This window comes from Ictidomys tridecemlineatus, unplaced genomic scaffold (genome assembly GCF_052094955.1).
Source record: "Ictidomys tridecemlineatus isolate mIctTri1 unplaced genomic scaffold, mIctTri1.hap1 Scaffold_1005, whole genome shotgun sequence".
NCBI classification, from domain to species: domain Eukaryota; kingdom Metazoa; phylum Chordata; class Mammalia; order Rodentia; family Sciuridae; genus Ictidomys; species Ictidomys tridecemlineatus.
In genome coordinates, this window is record NW_027520975.1 from 129,395 (window position 1) to 146,453 (window position 17,059).

A 17,059-nucleotide genomic window follows, 5' to 3' on the forward strand; every position below is an offset into this window, starting at 1 on the left:
AGTGTGTTATAACCATCACTATTGTAATTCCTAAAAATTTCTCCTACTCCCAGAAGAAAATTCATACCTGGTGTCAATCATTCTAAATTTCTCCATATCCTGGCAACCACTCATCTGCTTTCTTTCTCTATGAATTTACCTTTCCTGGACATTTCATGTAAATGGAATCATATAACATGACCATTTACATCTGACTTCTTTTATATAGCATAATCTTTTTGAAGTTCATTCATACTGTAGCTAGCATATTATCTGAGTTTCATTCCTCTTTATGACCGAATAATATTCTACTGAATATATGTACCACGTTTTGTTCATCCATTAATTGATGGACAATTTGGTTGTATGACTTTTTGATTATTACAAATAATGCTGCTATAAACATTTGTGTACATGTGCTTTGTGCGAACATTTATTTTTAGTTTTTTGGATATATCCATCTAGGAGTTGATGCAGCATACAGTTCCTCTGTATTTAACTATATTAAACTTTTCCACAACGGCTGGCACCAATTTACATTCCCATCAGCAATGCATGAGGGTTCCAGTTTTTTCCGTACTCTCCCTACGCCTATTATTTTCTTCATCTCTTTTTTTTTTAATTATATCCATCTGCATGGGTGCTAAGTAATTATTTTATGATTCTGATATGCATTTCCCTGATGTCTAATGATACTGAATATCTTTTCATGTGTTTATTGGCCATTTTTATATCTTGTTTAGAAACATGTCTAATCAAATACTGTGTCTAAAATTGGTCTTTTTTCCCCCTCTTTCTTCATAAGAGTAAATTTTTGCCTTTTACTGTCTCAGAAATAGCTTTGGATCTTCACTGTTGAGCTTGGACTAGCATCATAAATTCATCCTGGAAAACTCACTCAAGGCCTACCTGCCATTTTTAGATATGATGATAACTGGGCAAGCAGTATTTTCTGTTTTTGATTGGTGGACGGCTTTTCTTTATTTTCCATTAAAAATGTTTCAAAAGCACATTTTGATGGAGTTATTGTCATGGCTGTAATTTGGATTTGGGCAAATCTTATTGGGAAATTAATTATGATAGAATGATAACGTATCTATGGTTGATACTCTTATCGGTGCTCACTGGAAGTGTTAAAGTAGAATCTAGAAAACTATTTATTGGTTGTTTATAGAAAAAATTAGTGCATAATAAAGAAAGTTGAATTATGTGCTTTTTGAGATTCTTTTCAGCTTTAAGATTCTGAAATTTGTCCCAGTGAAATGGTATGAAAAGTATCTTATTGCATCATTATTTTGTACAAACTTTTTTTTGTAAAAGTTTGATTCTCAGGGTAATGTAGATTTGCCTTGAAAATGTGGAATTACTTCAAAAACAGAACGAAGTATTATGTACTTTATTGTTTTTAAGAGATTTAATTTGTTTTACTTTGTTGCAGTTGAGATAGTTTGCTTTCAGTCCTTAAAAAAAAATGTTTTCTTACAGATTAGCAAGACATCTACAAAAAGAGGCCCAAGCTCAACACAACAATTCTGAATTCACAGAAGAGCAAAAGGTACCATCAAATAATATCTAGATATATTCAATTCCAAATGAAATTGCTCTTGAGTCCATTAAGCAGAAAAATAAACAAAAAACTGTTATATTTAAGTAAAAAAAAAATCAGATTGATCATGCTTTGCCTAACATTAAGTGAACATTTATACTGATATATAACTTATCACTTAATGAATTTCTTAACTATTTAGGCCTTATTTAACTCTAACGGAAGTCATCCACACTTTAGTTGAAAAGCATGGGTAACCCAAAGACTGGAGTTTGTTCCGAGTCACTTGGAAAAACAGAAGGATTGGGAATAAGTGCATTCCACCTCAATGCTTAACTCTGAATTTTCATAACTCTTTATGTATCACCTCTCAAAGCAAAAAAGAAAACACACAAAACCCCCCAAACCAAAAAACAAATGGAAAAAAAATTACGTCAAGTCAAGAACTTGGCATACAGACCTGTCAGCTAAATAAACATATAAGATTGCAAAATGTTTCACTACTGTTCTTTCTTCCTTGAATTAAAATTTTTGTATGTCAAGTTGATTCCCTGATAGAGATTATGTAAAAGGGGATACTTTAAAGTAACTTATTCTAAAAGAAGAGAAGAAATGGGAAGAAACAACACCCATTTTCTCCTGGCTCAGAGTAAGTAGTGTTAAGTCAATTTTTAATCTTGTAGATAGTGAAAAGTATGTGTTAGTCTTTTCTTCATCTCTTGTTTTTGAATAAATTTTATTTTATTTTTATTTATTTATTTATTTATTATTGGTTGTTCAAAACATTACAAAGCTCTTGACATTTCATATTTCATACATTAGATTCAAGTGGGTTATGAACTCCCATTTTTACCCCAAATACAGATTGCAGAATCACATTGGTTACACAGCCACAATTTTACATAATGCCCTATTAGTAACTGTTGTATTCTGCTACCTTTCCTATCCTCTACTATCCCCCTTTTCCTCATCTCTTAAGAAAAGGCAGTGTGAAAACCCTGGTGACCTAATTCAGTCTTATTAATACTTTTCTTTTTTTGCACAAGGGGAAATGGGAGTAATTTTTTGCATAACTTTTTAATTAAACTTAAGCAAGTTTTTAATCCATAGGCCTGTGTTTATTGATTCTTAGTTCCAGGAGTTTGGGGAGAAAAAGCCCCCAGAGGGTTAGCCGTATTTCTTGCCCAAATATATTTGTATTTTTAAAATATTTAAAATCTACTTAAAAAATTATGTTACTACAATTTGAAAGGGTGTTTTTCGTCTTTCCTTAGTAAGTGCTAATATCCACAATAGATTTAAGAGACTTAGGATGTTAGTCCTGGAAAATAATTATCACAAAGGAAATAGCTGATATGCTTAAGGAAAGGAACAAAGACTATACACTATCCCACTTCTGTAAGATTTGTGAAATCTATCTAGGAACTGATTAGGAAGTGATCAGCTGGCATCATTGAATTAAGACTTAAAATATCTAAATCTTGATGAATAGAATCTTAGATATCCAGGTACATAAATTAATAGTTAATGAAGTATGTTATGAATATGAAGACAATAAAAAATGTAAAAAAGTTTTAATGATCCCATATTTTAGTCACCTATTTGCCTTCAATTAGTTAGATTTCTCCAGCATTTGTTGCTCAGGAGTAGAACCTGTGAGCCACATGGCCTGAGATTAAAGTCTTTTGACCTCCTAAAACATTTTAAAATTACAAAACAAACAGGTTAATATCAAAAAATGAACCTTGTTAAGTGATGAGGAAAAAATTAACTTTTTCTTCATTTTCTTTATTATTCTGAGACTAGAGTTGTTGTTGAGAATTCTATTGATTCTTTAATTTATAGCTGTCCAGCTTGTCTTTGGTTATAAAGACCCCCAGATCTTGTACTCCAAAAGATCCAGGAGGCTGCAGGACCTAGGGGAGAGAGCTGAGACCTAGAGTCAGAAGACTTAAGTCTTGCATCCTGGCTTTGGCTCTGGGCCTGGTTTTCCTTATATAAGAAATGAGAGATTAGAGAACTCTTAAGTGACTTTAAAAGGTCTTTCCTTCCTAAAACTCCAGTGACCTCTACCTGTGAAGTGGTCTGTACCTCCTCCTTTCCTGGAAGCCTGATTTCTGAGGAACATATTATTTACAATACCTGCCCAGGAGGCATTTCTGGCTGCCAGGTGTAACTGCAGACCATATCTAATTAAATTATATATAATTAAATTATATATAATTAAAATAATATATAATTAAATTATATATAATTAAATCATATCTAGACCTATCACCAAACCAAACTTGATTTAGAATTGGTTGTGGCATATTAGTTTAGAAGAGAATATATACTCATCTCTCTCCCACTTCTCAGCCCTTTGTCTTCTGATTCTCTTCTCTAAAACCTGCAAGGTGCTAGAAAAGGAATAATAATTTATTTAAAGAAGTATAGATCTCTTTTGTAAATTTTTTAAATTGTAGATGGACACTATATCTTTGTTTTATTTATTTTTTTTATGTGGTACTGAGGATCGAGCCCAGTGCCTCACACATGTGAGGCAAGTGTTCAACCACTGAGCTAAAATCCCAGTCCCTATAGATCTCTTATAAATAAAAATTCTTGATTTTAGTAACTGACAGTTAAAATTATCTTGGGATTTATAGCATTTTTTTTCCTACAGAAAACCATAGGCAAAATTGCAACATGCTTGGAATTGCAAAGTGCAGCTTTACAGATAAATGGATTTTTTAAATGAATTATTCTAAATTGTTCTGATAAGATATTAGACATTCATGCCCAAAGCAATATTATCTCAGAAGGGTTTTATAACAATTGGAATTGATCAGTTGAACTCACACTTAAATGATTTAGTTCATACTTTGTAAACGGTAGAAATAAAAGATATGATTCTAATTTTTTCTGTTTCTATTAGCTTGAATATTCCAAAAATCAGTTTGGAACTTTTCATTTTCTACCTTTAAAACAAGAAATATATTTATTTTAAATATTTTATTCTTGCCATTTAAAAGACATAGGGTGCAGTGAAATCTTTGTAATGAAAAGATATAATATGCATATTTTAAATTTAGTCCACACAGTCCCAGGAAGAATTTAAACTGGAGGACCTGAAGAAGCTAGAACCAAGTAAGTTTTGTTTTATATTTTTTAGTGATATTTTTTTAGGAAGAGAGTTTTATCTGTTGTGAATATTAAGATTGTTTAGCACAGAAAGTAATTGGATTTATTTCTCTTATTTTTTGGTGCTTTTAAAATTCCTACAATATTTGTATTTTTAATTACCATTTGGATTTAATCTTTATTATAGAATATATATGTTGTACTTCATCTAAATATCCAAATTAACCTTTAATTTGTCTTAATGGCTTTAATAAGATTATAATTATTTTGATAAACATTTTCAGTAGAGTCCAGTAGAGAATATAAGGTTACAGTCATTAATGCCCATTCACATTACATGTTATTGAAAACTACAGTCTGAATGTTGGGAATGCATTACAAAGTGTTTTTTTGTTGACTCCATTTTTTTCCCTTCTTCAAAATTTTAAAAAGGAAACAATTCCTTCAGTTATCTTGTTGGTTAGGATATTCCCAAATAAAGCCTTTCTGCTGTTTCAAATGATTGCTCTCTTAGAACTGTCTGCAGTATGGGCAAAGGCACAGTGTGAATAACTGAATGAATGTAAGTTAAAGTAGCCTTTTTAAAAAACCTTTTTTAGTTGTAGACAGATACAATACCTTTATTTTATTTATTTGTTTTTATGTGGTGTTGAGGATCGAATCCAGTACCTCACACATGCAAGGCAAATGCTCTGCCAACTGAACTATAACCCAGCTCCTGTACTCTTTTTTTATTGAGATAAGATTGCACATCTCAGTGCATTTATGTGACTAGGGAATAGTAGATTTTATTTATACAACTAAGTAAGATTTTTAAGTGGGGAATCATAAAATCAAAGCATTTTCAAACAGAAAGGAGTCTCAGACTTGTGATCACATTCTCTATTGAGGAAAGAAATGAAATGATTTGTTTGTCCTGTTTCACTTCAATCTCCAGTAACTGAGCAGGGCCTAAATCTCAGAACATTTGTCAGTGTATCTCAGTTCACACTAGTGCAATCCTTTTAATGTAAACATGTTTTGAGTAAGAGATAAAATATTAATTTAAGAACTAAAGAGAGCCTTGCACAGTGGCGCATGCCTGTAATCACAGCCGCTCGGGAGGCTGAGGCAGAAGGATATCAAATTCAAAGCCAACCGTAGCAAAGCAAGGCACTAAGCAACTAAGTGAGACCCTGTCTCTAAATAAAATACAAAATAGGGCTGGGGATGTGGCTCAGTGGTCAAGTGCCCCTGAGTTTAATCCCAGTACCCCCTGCCAAAAAAGAACTAAATAGAATGTTCCTATAAATTCCACAAACTGCCAATATCTAATTCATTATAGCAATTCTAACAAAGACATATATTATTGAGATAGCTGAAATGTGATTGTATTGCAGATCCAGGATAGAAAAAGGATTCTCAGAGTATACTGAAGGGGATCTGATTTTCTGTTGTTTGGGTTGGAAAAGAGAAGTTAACAACAACAACAGACAACAACAAAGGAATGCATAGAAGATTTGTTGTGATTCTGGTGGCTTTTCCACAGTTTTAGATGATCATATTTCATTTCTTCAGGACACCATCCTTCTGAATATGGCAAGAATTCTGATGAACTCTGTAATTTTAATAGTTTTGGTTTCTTTATGTAATCCAGATCATAAAGTTTTGTTTTCTTTGTGGTTCTGAGGATCAAACCCATGACCTCACACATGCTAGGCAAGCGTTTTACCACTGAGCTACATCTCCAGCCCTAGATCATAAGAGTTGGAGATGTTATAAGAGACACAACTTATATTCAGAAATAGTTCTTATGCCTATATCCAATGTATATAAGGATACTAATCAATGTGATATTTCTCACAAATTTTAGGGGTTTTTTGTACCTAAAACTTTATTTTTCAAAAGCATTAATAAATACTTTGTATAAGATTGAGATATAATTTATATAAAGCACAATTCACCAATTTAACATATCATTCAATTTTTTTAGTAAATTGGAAGAATTATGCAGACATCACCACAATCAATTTTAGGACATTTTCATCACCACAAGAAGAAACTCTATTCCCATGAGCAGTCATTCACTTCTTGCCATCCCCCTAAAATCCCTTCCAATTCCCAGCCCTAGGAAACCATTAGTTTGATTTCTGTCTATAAATTGTCCTATTGTAGACATTTTATTTAAATGGACTCATATGATATATGATCTTTTATGACTGACTACATATAAGATTATTTTGAGAAAAACACATTGATGGCTTTAAATAAAAGATTGCAACAGTTGTTTATACGGTGGTTCTACTGAAAATTATGTTTGTGTGTGAGTGTGTGTGTTTGTGTGTGTGTGTGTGTGTGTGTGTGTGTGAGAGAGAGAGAGAGAGAGAGAGAGAGAGAGAGAGAGAGACAGAGAGAGATGATGATGATGCTGGGGATTGAACCAAGGGCTTTGGGCATGTTAGACAAGTTCTTTACCATAAACTATGTCACCAGCCCTCAGTTTTTTATGATAAAAATTATTAGGATTTTGGCTTCTTATTCAGTCACTATTTCCTATTAGTTGTTTGTTTCCAAACAAAATTTAAGAATCTTATAGATACACAGAGTGGCCGTAAAGACTGTGGATGTTTATTTCATATATTTATTATCTCTTCTCTTCCTCTGAGCATACTCAAGTACTTCTATTGCCTCACAAGATCTTTCATTAATTGCCTTTTTTTTTTTTTAGAATAGCATCTATATGCTAAGCACTCGAATCCTCTCAGTAACATTCTGCTAAGGACAACACCGACACTAGCTTGTAAATCCCAGCAATGAGTTTTAGGGTCACCTGGATTGGTTCTTTCACTATGCTGTTAGTAATACCTGTAGTGGTGCTGTACTACATCATTCCTAAGTACAGCTCTCCAGTTCAAATTCCTAAGAAATTATTGACCCATGTATTAGTCGAAGATCAGGTTAAAATCTATTAATTTTTTGGCTTTTTAAAAAAGATTTGGAATAGAAATGGAAAGAGTATTTTGGAGATTCACTTTATTATACTTTATATAATGTTTTTCATTTGTACTTTTCCCTTCTTGATAGTTATCTTTTTAGATGATTTTAATTTGCTGTTGCTTCTCAAAGAAACATAAGTGAGTATTCTGTATTTCAGTAGGGTAGACTCTGTAATTTGGAATTTATCCAAGCAGGGCACTTGTTGTGAGTTAATTATTGAGTTGGAATTAAATATTTTCTACAAATTGGTATTTAGTAATATTTCAGATTAAGTATACTTATTCAAGCTTTCTTTTTAAAATGTTAAGCCTCTTCTAAGGAAAATAGTGAATTCTAACTTTTAATATGTTGAACTTAACTGGTTTCCTTTCTTTTAAAAAAAGTTTTTTTTGAAAATTTAATGCGTGTGTGTGGTTCTGGGGATCGAACCCAGGGCATTTCCCATATAAGGCAAATGCTCTACCAGTGAGCTACATCACTAGCTCTTGGCTGGTTTATTAGGCTGATGTATTCTTTACTTGAACATTTTGAAATCTTTTAAATTCTGCTGAAAATACTAAAACTATGATTGTGAAAGTCTGAGCCATTTTTCTTATGTTAATTGCAGTAATGTACTGCTGCTTACTCAAGCATATCTCCCCACCACCACCCTGCAAAATTCCCTTCTGTTAAGCCACCCTTCAAGGCTTCACAGAAATCCCACCTCTCCCTGAAAGCTTTCTCTGCTGTCTCTATAGAGGCATAAATAAACTCTGCCTCCTCTCCTGTATAGAATCATTTTAACTATCCATTGTCAGATTCTCACATGTGTTATTTTCACTTGTATTTGTTTTAGTCCTCAAAGAGATTTGAATGAACTCTTCCCCCACCCCAGAGCCTATTGAATGCTTTAAGTGTAGTATGAACTTGGCAAGATTGTGTTGAGTTAAATAGATTTGAATGTTTTGAAGGAATCTTTTCCTATAATTTAAAAAATAACATTTCAAAATTGAGGCAGCTGCCCATTTTCCTACCACAAAAATGAAACACGTCAGTCACCAAAAGCAAAATGCATTTTGATATTTGCCTGTGTGTCATCTTTTGAGGGTTAGCTTCAGGAGGTTGGTAGGTCTGTGCTCCAAGAGAAAGGCTTGGAGTGCTGAATTTTCCATGGTGGAGTAGCATCAGATGTCTACCATGTAGTGATCCAAAGTGTGTAAGTCCTACCAAATCAGCCAATGAATCTCCAACCCATGACATGCTTCATACTTATGATAATGTCTTTTGTAAAATTCAAGCTCCTCTTGAGATCCTCCTAAGACATCATTGCTAGTATTGGTAGAAAGAAAACTCTATGTAAAGTTTAAGCTATTTTAAAAGAACAATAGAATCTGTTATTCCATAGTTGTTGAAAATGTAAACCTATAATACAGTTATAGAAAGTAAAACAGAATTTGTTTTAAAGCTATTTAAATTTGTTCTAAAGCTATTCACATAAATTAAATGTTTCATAGTACTTTAACTTGTAAAAATAATATAACAAAGCTATTATTCTAAAGCAAATACTTCCTCTTCAGAGCTTTGATACCAAAGAAATGAAAATACTATTTAATTATTCTGTTACAATACAAATGCAAGATAACCACTGAGCCACATCCCCAGCCTTATTTTGTATTTTATTTAGAGACAGGGTCTCACTGAGTTGCTTATGCCTCACTTTTGCTGAGGCTGGCTTTGAATTCTTAATCCTCCTAAGCCTCTGGGATTACAGGTGTGCACTACCACACTCAGCCAAGATATTCTTAATAACCAAGATATTTTTCAACTTTTTTGTTTGTTTTTGACGTACTAGGGATTGAACCCAGGGGTGCTCTACCACTGAGCTATATTTCCAGTCCTTTTTATTTTTATTTTTTAAAACATTTTTAGTTGTAGATGGACACAATACCTTTATTTTATTTATTCATTTCATGTAGTGCTAAGGATTGAACCCATTGCCACATGTGCAAGGCAAGCACTCTACCACTGAACTACAACCCCAGCCCTTTTATTGTTTTATTTTTATTTTGAGACAGGGTCTCCCTACATTGCTTAGGCAGATGAAATTCTAGTCCTCCTGACTCAGGCTTTTGGTACCTGGGATTACAGACACATGCCACCATAACAGGATCAGCTTTTAAAGATTATTGTTATATACATTTTTAATGGTTGATTTTTTTGCTCATTTCATTAAACTCTTATTACAATATGATCATTTCTGTGGGTTTGTTTCTGGTATGAGTAAGACATGATCTTTTTGTTACCTGCTCCCCATTCTTGGTATCTATTCCATTGTTGTGTAATTGATCAATATTTATTAATATTACTTATTAATATTGAGTTGATTTAATAGTTTAGTAACAATGATCATGCAGAAGTATAGAAAAGATGTTCTTGTATTAAAAAATAAACAGTAATTCTTAGTGAGATAAGAAATATTAGGATTCTAGTCAACTAGATCAAAAAGGTCATGGAGAGAGTGAATGTCCATTTTAGATTTTCCCTTGCCATTTTGTATACATTTATTTAGGCTGTAATTCTCTCAATAGCCTGTAAAGGAAGTAGCATTCTCATTTTAGAACTGGGGAGATTAGAGTATTTATGTAAATGTTCAAGTTATTGTTGTAATTGTAGGGCTGGGTTTTGGTTTAAACCTTCTACTTTGATCTCCTGCTGCTTCCCCTTTGCTTGTCAGACTTAAGTTCCCACAGTCCTTTCTGTGCCTTGAATAAGGCAAACTGTTTCCTACTTGGAACCTTTGTTGTTGCTCCAGCCTGTTCTTTAATACCTGGGAAGCCTTATGCTAGAGCCACTTATGGATGATTCCTCTCATCTCAGGTCTTGGCTCAAATGTCTTCTTACAGTTTAGTTTTGAAAGGCACCCTGTCTACCTTAGCTACTCTACCAGGTTCTCTCTGCTTTTACACAGCATCCTGCTTGTATCCTTCATACCACTAATCACATCTTACATTATCTTGTTTATTTGTTGGCATATTTATTGTATACTTTTCCTTAGTAAGGTCTAAGGTCCAAATATGAGTTCTTGATTACTGTTTATCTTTAGCACCTAAAACAGTGATTGGAACATTGTGAGTACTCGGTATGCATTTGTTGAGAAGAAGAAAGAGATAAAGAATGAAGAAGAGCTAAAGGGAGAGAGAATAAGAGTGAGTAATGAGAATCTGGGTACAAGTTTCCAACTTCTTTCTCACTGTATGATTGACTCCTATTGGAATAAGTTATGTAATTACAACCTGTTCTTTTTGAATTTCCTTATTTAGGAACCCAATATGCCATACTCCTTTTAACTGAAATCTGCAAGACTCCAAAATTAAAGTCTGAGTAATTAGAGTAAAAACCATGTGTTGCCCAATTAATAATGCTAAATATTCACCTTGAAATAATTGCAGGTAGTCACTAGGAACCCATAAATTGGGAAATGAAACAATAAATTTCATAAAATACTTTTCCAGATACAGATAGAATTGTAGAACATCTGCCTGTAGGCTTACATGCCAGAAAGTAATCAACCAGGACACAAGAGGTGATAGCATTATGTTGTTTGATGACTTCCCTGAGGAGAAAGTCTGCTGTGTGTGTGTGTGTGTATGTGTATGTGTGTGTACACACGTGTAAATATATATATATATATATATATATATATATATATATATATATATATAAACAAACACATATATACATATGCATGTATATATGTGTGCACACATATACACTAAATTTCATCATAAAAGGAATATTGGAATTATAACCTTGTTGCTACAAACTTTACCAGTGTGATAAGTATTGAGGGAAATCTATTTAGGATAAAGAATAAGATGTGATTATCTATTTCTCTTTAATTAGTCATCTTCAGTATCAATCTTTTAATTAAAATACTTCAGGAGAAGTGGTATTCTCTTTCACTGGTACCCCATATCACCTAGGACCTTGTACATTGGAGAACTATTTTATGGTTCATTTTCTATGAGGGCTCTGAGACTTTCCTTGGAGATCTTACAGTACTCTGAAAATACTGGTACCTGCAGTCCACTATGGACATTTTTATTTTGCTAAGACACTCAGTAGTCAATTGCAGAGTCTTAAAATGATAGTGAAGCTCGGAATTTAAAATACATATATTAATGTGTGCTTAATACACTATAAAATACGATTAAAAGTATCAATTTAAGATATAAAATATAAGACTAACTAATATATAAGACTTACATAACATGTAAGACTAAGATATAAGACTAATGTTTGTCTATGTCTTTATTCTAGTCCTAAAAAATATTCTCACATATAATAAAGAATTTCCATTTGATGTTCAGCCTAGCCCATTAAGGTAAATAAATAAGCATCCATATTTTGTCTTCTGATTTTATTATCTACTTTATGCCTATTTTTCAAATATTTCTGTATTTTTTTCCCTATCAAATTTGGTATTGGTGATATGACTGTTACCATTGGTAGCAATGAGATGATTGACATTGACATTTATATCAACATCAACCTAATAATCAGCATCTTATCTGGGAAGTTAGTGGCTATGAGGGTTAGCTGGTGTATTAAGTGGAGTAGCTCACTAACTTTTCTGTCCTTTTTTATATAGGAGAATTTTAGCCCCTGGTGAGGAAGAGCATTTGGAATTTGAAGAAGATGAAGAAGAAGGTGGTGCTGGAGCAGGGTCTCCTAATTCTTTTCCTGCTAGAGTGCCTGGTGGGTACAAAAAATGTACATTATATAATTCAAGGTCAGGTGTTTGGAACTTACTTTTGTACTTGTTAGTGGCGGGTAAAACATCTCCAGGTTTGCCAATCTTAAGCAAATTATCATGGCCATTCTGTTAGCGGTAGCTATCGGTTTATTGTGAAAGTATCTTACTATTTGTGTCAGGGATCCTCAAAACATCCCATGTTTAGTGATTGGCTAGGAAGACCCACAGGACTCAGCATATAGCTGTACTCACAGTTGTATTCTGAGTCATTACAACAAGAAAACACAAGAACAAAATCAGCAAAGGGTAAAGGCACACAGGCAAATTCCAGAGGAAACCAAACTTCTAAGAGTCCTCTCCCAGCAGAGTCAAATATGTATTTGATTCTCTCAACATTCTTTCACACCTGTGAAATGAAAAAATATTGTCTATTGGGGAAGCACTGTAGAGATTCAGTGCACAAGACACTTATTGGGGTTAGCATGAACCAAAACTACAGACTCCAGGAAGAAAGCAAGTGTTCAGCACAAACCATATTGTTTGCATGGACGGTTTAGGCACAGTGATCTTCTTAACAGGGCATGATGGGAATCCTGCTGAAATCCAGGTTCCCAGATGCTAGCCATAGACCAACATTGTAAGTAGGCTTTCTAGAGTAACTGTTTGCTATGTTAATTTTTTTCTTTATATATCTAGCTGTTCTTTAAATAATCATATATGATTGTGAAACCTGGACCTGGAGGAATAGATACTAAACAGTTGCCCTTAACAGGGAAATAAAGAATACATAACAAGTCCTTTTTATTTTTGGAAGATCTTGACAAGGTTGTAAAATACCCTAGTCAAGCACCCTGAGTAAATTATTTGCCTCTTCTACTTCTATACTTTCTTCTGTTCTTTTACAGTGCACAGTTTTTACTTCTGATGAATTAGTTCATTTTTGGAAGTGTAGAAATAGCACTATACTATTGTGATGCATTTTTTTAAAAGACTCTATGCTTTATGGTATAATTAAATATAATATACATATCATCCAGAAAACTTCATTATTAAAGTCATATTCCAGTAATTTAAATACTCTTTGGTAGAAGACGTTTGAAATATAAACAGTATAGGCTTAGACCAATAACATACCTGCGCTTTTGAGTCTAACATCTGCCAATCAGTAGTTAAGTGACTGTACTTAATTCTTTATAAAAGGAGATGTTGACAATGTCTAATTCATAGGGTTACAATAAAAATTAGGCACCACATACAAATCATTTGGCATTATACTTTTCATTTGCTGGGGTAGTGGTGGCTACTGTATTTTCATTATCACCTATAAATGATGCTAACAGTCCTACACCATAAGATTATTAGAAAAATTACAATCACTATAAAATGTTATTGTTAGTGTTTCTTTGGTACAAGGTAATTATTTCCAATCTGCTTGTCTTTATGAATAAAGAGCTATATTTTACTTGTTATATTTGTAGGAAATTCAAGATTGCTGAGATGATGAGGTAAATAAATTTTCTAAAATTTTTCTGCATTTTTTATTTCCTTTTCAAACCACATGCTGTAATTGAAATAGATTCCAGTTCTATAAATTTCTGGGTTTGGTTATTTGTTCACTAGTTATACTTCTGTAGCAAACAAGATCCTTAAAGCAGATGATGTAAGTCATGAAATGGACAGGTCTTTATGGGGTTCAGGTTGCTGAGTTGAAAAGAAACTCTGTAAATTAAGTCTATTTGCTATGAAAGATTAAGCCCAAAGTAATTAGATTTTTTTATTCTGACATAGCATTTTGGTATTTTATTTCATAGATACAGAAAGCTAACTAAACCTTTCTATTCCATGAATTATTTTCCTCAAAGTAAGAAAGAGTACATATAGTTCAATTGGCTATATTTGATTTTTGATCATATTTTCCAGGGCCTGTGTCATTATAAAATTGAAAATGTCATTGAAGGACAATTTGACCTTTAACTTAATTGTAGAATGGGAAAAAAATTGTTATACTGTGGACATCCCAGATTTCATTCGTGATAAGGCTGTTGTGTCTACATTATCATGGCAGGGTGCTTCTAAGAATTATAACATTTTTATTACCTTTATTTTATGTAATTTATATAATTGTAAGTTTGTTGTACTTTTTTTTTTTTTGGTACTGAGGATTTAACACAGGGGTACTTTACCAGTGAGCCACATTCTCAGCCCTTTTTATTTTTTATTTTGAGACAGGATTTCACTTAGTTGCTGAGGGCCTCACTTAGTTGCTGAGATTAGTCTTAAACTTGGGATCCTCCTGCCTCAGCCTCCCAAGTCACCTGGATTCCAGGCTTGTGCTATAACATCTAGCTTATTGTGATCTTTTTAAAAAAAGATTTATTAAGGTGTCCCTTACATATATAAAAGGCATCTTTTTTAATGTACAGCTTTATAAGTTTTGACAAACACACATGGTAAACACTACTACTGTTAAGCTAATGAGATAAAGTATAATATATGAATATGGTATGATCAAGAGTAGTTTATTCCCATTTAAAATCAAAAATGGATTTTTATCCAACCTTTCTTGAAAAGAATAAAAAATTGTTGAACCTTTCTTTGACATTATTATCATTTTCAAAGCCTTCAATTCTCATAAGACAGTAACTTTTTTGTACTGCTTTAAACACTAACTGGCTTAAGTCCAAATAGTAGTTTAATTTTCTTAAGGTAATCTCAGTAGATTTCATTTAAATAGAGGATAAAAATTTATAACCTATTATTTATTACCTGAAAATTTATTTATCATGTTGAATATTAAAGCTTCTAAATGATAAACCAAAGTAATAAAAATTTTAAAAAAATAGCTGGCCAGGATTATATGCTTATAATCCTAGCTACTTGAGAAATTGAGGCAGGAGGATTGCAAGTTTGAGGCCAGTGGGGGCAACTTAGAGAGACTTTGTCTCAAAATAGAAAGAACTAGGGATGTAGCTCAGTGGTAGGGTGCTTGCCTCACCTGTGTGAAGCCCTACATTCATTTCATAGTACCACATGCACAAATAGCCATGTCACAATTTTAGACAAAATTTAAAAAAACGTTTCTGAGTGACCTAATCATAAGCCTAGCAATCTCAACATTATTCTAGATTTGTATTGGTTATTCATCTTTTATATAGTCTTAGATATGTACAAAAATGTTTTTTTGAAACTCAAAATGAAGAGTGAATCTTACTTCTTTAATATCAAACCTGTACTTGTTTCTTTCTTGCATAAATATTCAATTCTGAGTTGAAATTGAGATTAAGCAAATATGTATTTCATTTTCAGCTAAAGTGCAGGTTTTTTCTTACCCATGCATATAGGAAGTTGAAAACTGCAACAAAATATTCATTGCTGTTCCATGAATATTAGGGCATCCTTATTTCACAGAATTTCAGAATATATTTAGGGTTAAACAGTAAATACCACCAAAGTGTGCAGATAGACTCTGGCTCTCCGAGCACATCCTTTCTCTCAAAGTCTCAAATTCTCAGACTGAGCCAAACAGTCAGAGCCAGAGTCCCTCATCCAGTCATGTACTTATATTGAAAGGAAAGAAAAATACCATTCAATGTTATCTGGTAGTTCTCCTAGCTGTTTTTCAATAGTTTTAAGGCTTGTTAATATTCTATTACTCTCAAGCAGTTTTGAAAGATTTCTTTTTTATAATTTGTTTCTACATGTTTGTTTGTAGTACTGGGGATTGAAGTCAGGGATGCTCTACCACCTAGCTACATCCCCAGCTCTTTGATTTATTTTTTTATTTTGAAACAGGGTTTTGCTAAGTTGCCCACGCTGGCCTCTCTTGCCTTAACTTGCCAAGTTGTTGGGATTACAGGCATGCAGCACTATATCTGGCTCAGTTTGTTTTGTTTTGTTTGTTTTGTTTTTTAATCCATGAATCTTGTCACTTGAAGTCAAAAGGTTTTCTCCAGAGCTTTGCAGAAATTGGTTCATAGGAAATGTCTATTGAGTAGGCTCTTCATCAAGGCTCTTAGCAACATCTGGCCTGCTTTTTCTTTCTTTTTTTTAAAAGAGAGAGTGAGAGAGGAGAGAGAGAGAATTTTAATATTTATTTTTCAGTTATTGGCGGACACAACATCTTTGTTTGTATGTGGTGCTGAGGATCGAACCCGGGCCGCAGGCATGCCAGGCGAGCGCGCTAGCGCTTGAGCCACATCCCCAGCCCCAGGCCTGCTTTTTTTTGAAAGTCCTCTGGCCACTCAAATTTTTAACCCAACACCTGTAGTAACTCTTCCTTGCATGCTAAATGGCATCTGTGTATGAAGCATATACCCACTGATTCATCTTAGGTTTTGTGAGAGTATTTATTATTTTTTTCCAGATATGATGGTGACACTTAAGAATTCAGCCATTATCCAAATCACATATTTCTGAACACAGAAAAATACATATTTCTAGTACCAGTCAATAAAGAAAATAAAAACAAGAATATACTCATATAACCTATATACAAACAACTTTAATAAAGTATAATTTTTGACGGACCTAGAAATATTATTGTTTGAATGCTAATGACCCCTAAGATTTTTATCAAACTTTTAATATAATTTCAAAGTGAATAAACTTCTTATGATTTTACTCTTTATCTTGAAAGGTTGGAGCAGTTCCTCAACTACTAATCAGTTACCAACCAAAAGAAATTGTGCATGTGTTTTCAT

General features: G+C 33.1%; 1 long non-coding RNA gene across 1 annotated transcript; it reads left to right on the forward strand.

Moving 5' to 3' along the window:
• Positions 1–1,461: 1,461 nt before the first annotated feature.
• Positions 1,462–16,472, forward strand: LOC144372401 (uncharacterized). Its single transcript, XR_013432425.1, has 4 exons — positions 1,462–1,534; positions 11,924–11,987; positions 12,255–12,361; positions 16,461–16,472. It is a non-coding gene; the product is annotated as an uncharacterized LOC144372401 (long non-coding RNA).
• The last annotated feature ends 587 nt before the right edge of the window (positions 16,473–17,059 follow it).